Source organism: Pollachius pollachius (assembly GCF_949987615.1).
Source record: "Pollachius pollachius genome assembly, chromosome: 1".
Lineage (NCBI taxonomy): Eukaryota > Metazoa > Chordata > Actinopteri > Gadiformes > Gadidae > Pollachius > Pollachius pollachius.
This window is the reverse complement of record NC_136934.1, coordinates 29,975,544-29,979,902: the sequence shown is the minus strand read 5'-3', so window position 1 is coordinate 29,979,902 and position 4,359 is coordinate 29,975,544. Positions and strand designations below refer to the sequence as shown.

The following is a 4,359-nucleotide window of genomic DNA, read 5'->3' as shown; positions in this document are numbered from 1 at the left end:
TTCTGTACTGCTTGTTCATGTTTTTGTGTCTACGTGTGTAGCTGTAGATAGTCAAACATTTGAATAATAAAACAAACCAACAGCAGTGACACCATTTTATATTTGAATCCTCCCGAATAACGTCAAATAGGTAATATATTGTTGTGTCTAGAGCTGAACCCAACGCCCCACTGCCCCCCCTCGCCCCTAACGTTTAAACACATCTAACATATCACACCTTTAATCAGGTTAGAGACACAATACTACTGAAGAAAAACAAGACCAGCTTGATGTCAGCATGGAGAAGAAGGAAAAAGAGATACACAGGGGATGCAGGAGGGAGGGGAGGGGGGAGGGAGAGGAGGGGCTGGGCTGTACAGCAGGGGAAGCTCCCTCAGGTTTAACACAATGGAAGCTGTGATCTCGATGGTGGTGGACATCTGATCTGCTGAAGCTTCATGTTTCTGCCTGCCGTCCGTCTGCCATCGTGCACATCCCTTCACACAGGGTTTGTGTGTGTGTGTGTGTGTGTGTGTGTGTGTGTGTGTGTGTGTGTGTGCGTGTGTGTGTGTGTGTGTTTGTGTATGTGTGTGTGTGTGTGTGTGTGTGTGTATGTGTGTGTGTGTGTGTGCACGACTTTGCAGTACAGGGCCTAAGGATGCACATAATCTACAAACAACAGCCCTGACCCCTGATCCAAACGTCAAGCCTGCATACACACTTTACACATGTTTGAAAAACCTGACAAGAAAAGAGAAAATAGCTTGATAGCAGACAAAGGTAAATAAAGTCATATATTGTTCCACCAGGATTCTCCATGAGAAACCCAACGTGAAGTTACTGCACAACAATGACCTATTTCAAACACGCAAGTGGGATGCACACAGACCAGGGAAGGCGAGGTCTTGTCCCCGACGGGCACCGTGCTGTGAGATAGAACGGGGGTAGGATGGTCCTGCAATTAATCAAATCTAAATCAAAGTGCACCCTACGGTGAGATGGTTAGTGTGTGAGGTCTGCTCAACAATGTGAAAAGGGTGAGCAAAGAGAAAGGGATAGAGGGATATAATGCACACAAGAACGAAAGCAATATATTATCAATTAAACTTAAGATCTAAATACGAATAGTGCAATTAGTGCGAATAATATAAATATCAAAGTCAAAATGTGGTCCAAAGATAGTCAGTTCAATAGAGGAGGCTACAATCTCAGTATTATTAACCTTAAATATTATAAGATATTTTGAAACTATTAGTACCTTGACAGATTTAAATCTCTAAAAAAACAAGGGTCCTAGAAATGGTCCTAGTATAAAAATCCCAAGACTGCACCCTTCTGTATGGCTGGTAAACCACGATCCTAGCTGTGGAGTCTCTGAAGAGATGGTTTAAGAGGTGGATCCATGGAGCGCAGACCACCAGGTGTCCGCCAGAGCTCTTCATCCCCTAACACCTGCTCATAACATCCTCGTCTATCAATACACCATCGTACCTGCACACGATTGAATGTGTGCTCTATACTCTTTTACTGTACCAGTGGAGTTATCTTAGCGTTCAGCCTAGTCCCCGTGCCCTGGCACGTAAAGTACAGACCGGTCATTTATGTTGTGAGGGACACCTGTTGATGTCCTGTGATGACAAACAGCAACTGATAGGAAATACAGCCATGGCAGGGGTCGGACATAGACAGGTTTATAAAGCAGGGGTCGGACATAGACAGGTTTATAAAGCAGGGGTCGGCCATAGACAGGTTTATAAAGCAGGGGTTGGACATAGACAGGTTTGTGGATAGGAAATACAGCCATGGCCAAGTAGGCAGGGGTCGGACATAGACAGCCCAGAAACTCTTAGCATTGATGGCTAATTCATCTTCTACATTTTACCTCCCCACCAGAAAACAGGTCATATGAACCACACCACTCTCTAGTCTAGGTTGACAGTAAGAAGGCTTTTACAGTTTGTAAATGAGTGTAAATCAACATTTTCTTCAAACAACCACAAACCCCTTTTAATTGTTAAAGGCTCACTTACAAAAATCAAAACCGATTCCATAATCTTTGTTTGAGGGGAGTGTCATGTCATTCACTGAATAAACTGCTAACATAGTAAGTCATTGTGCCAATGACAGATCCAACACCCAGAGCATCAACACATGAACACATGAACACATGCAGCGCTGGGTGTTGGAGTAATGCTGTGAGAGCAGCAGCAGAAAATGTGCCACAGTATTCAGAGTAGTGGTGAGAAAATGGATGAGTACTGGAGTGATGTTGGGCTGACTTGTTGAGAGTATCCTAACCCTGAAACTCATTGCTGAAACACTCACACACACACACACACACACGCACACACACACACACACACACACACACACGCACACACAAATACGCATGCAGACACACAAACACACACACAATGCTGGTATACACCAATTAGGGCCCTGTGGCATTAGCCTAATTACTGAGGGAGGAGAGCAGAACAACGCGACAAGCACCAGAGCACAGGGTTGTGTTTCATATGCCTCCCTGCAGCGCCAATACACACACACACACCCAAACACACACACACACACACACACACACACACACACACACACACACACACACACACACACACACGCACCCTCACACCCACACCCAAACACACACACACACCCACACACACACAGATACACATACACACATGCACACACACAGACAAACACGCACACCCTCATCCTTGCATGAGGATACAGTACCTCTGCATACAATGGATCTTCTGTCGCCCCCCATTGTCCTACTCATCATTTCATAAAACGCAACACCTTTTTTACACGGTTTTATTACCTCGAGCCCCGCGGAGGCAACGGGACCAGCACGTCTCCTACTCGCTACAAGTCTGCTGTTTTTGTTGTTCGCTGTGTTTTCTTTCCGGACCATTCATCAAAGTGACAGATCACTCTCCATTAGGGCTCCAGCCGCTTTAAACCTGGTAGTAATGAGATGAACCGGGAGCAGAGTCTGTGTAACGTCATAGACAGACAGAGCCAACACAGACCTCAAACTCTTATTCAGATCTTTGTACAGTAAAGATTTAACCTACACCCCACTCCCTTATCTGTAGTCTCCCCCGTGGAGATGTTTAATACATCTGGGAGCAGAAAAGGATTGTTGGAAGCTGGTCACACATTTTATCCGGCGAGGTGCACTCTGGCACAAGTCTCCCAAGTCTCCATCTTCTCCTGGCACTGTCTCGTCTCTGTGCCCCATGCACACTGATTAATCACCAAGATTAATGATGAAGATTAATGAGGATTTAGTCAGGCTTTCTAAAGGCTTTCTATGGGAGCTTGTCTTCTCATTCCCTAAAGTCAGAAGGGCAACTTATTTGTCCTTCGAGTCATTAAATACACCTGTCCTGCCATCCGACCCCAGCCGTCTGAGTCCTGTCGTCACATCAATAATTCAGGCTGATGAGAATGTCCATCAGCTCGGAGGGGATGCGACCACAGCGGATTGTCTGTCCAACACGGGATGTGATCCCGGACAGTACCGGGGCGCACGGACCTCAGGGAGACCTCAGGGGGACCGGCCCCCCTTTACCTATATTAGCAACAACTAACCTAGGTGACTTTAAAAAAGAGAGAATAAATAAATCACGCAGAGGGTCGTGTTTCAGCAGAAGTGTAAGAGATTGGGATCAGGTTCCTAACCAGCAGAACCGGACACGGGCCACCATGCACGGATAATACAGCCGGAGGCAATTATGCAATATTCATCATGGACTGAAGAAATTAACCAAAGTGACACATATTACCACTAAAAGATGTAGAATGTCAGGACATCTGTTATGTTTAGTCTATGAAGGCTTAATATAATCATTACATTATATTGAATAGCCTAGGCTATACAATATATAATGGTTAAAGTCACTTACTGTCAGTAATGGAAACAAATTGTTCTGCAAGATTGCTGCAAACGGCTTTCTCCAACCTGAATGAGGAACATGTAAAATCTTGTCGCTGCTTTCTTTTATATCTCAGGCCTGAACAATACCGAATGAGAGGGAGTGTTCATGGAGGACTGCCTTCCAGGGAAAGATCAGGCTAATCTATTTAGAAAATACACAGGCCAGTGACTTAGAGGCCTGTCCTGTACTCATGTTGAGTTGAATTCTGGATGTATTACAATGGAATATCTGTCTCTGACACAAAACAACATGCATTACTATTCTTAATGAGTAATGAGTTAAGAGTAATGAGTAATGAGTAATGAGTAATGCTATTTTAATAACAGATAATGTTATTAAAGTGTACGGTGTCTGCTGTATTGAAATCTCCTTCGCGTGTGACCTGATCTTCTCCTGCTCCTTGGCACAGTTTCCTGTCGGCTGCAGATGTTCT

At 44.7% G+C, this 4,359-nt stretch overlaps 1 long non-coding RNA gene across 1 annotated transcript in view; it reads right to left on the bottom strand.

Annotated features, from left to right (window-relative positions):
- Positions 1-3,945, bottom strand: part of LOC307083432 — a 5,181-nt gene extending 1,236 nt beyond the window's left edge. The window contains exon 1 of the long non-coding RNA XR_013812279.1: positions 3,894-3,945. This is a non-coding gene — a long non-coding RNA (uncharacterized lncRNA). The remainder of the gene's footprint in view (positions 1-3,893) is intronic.
- Positions 3,946-4,359: the final 414 nt, after the last annotated feature.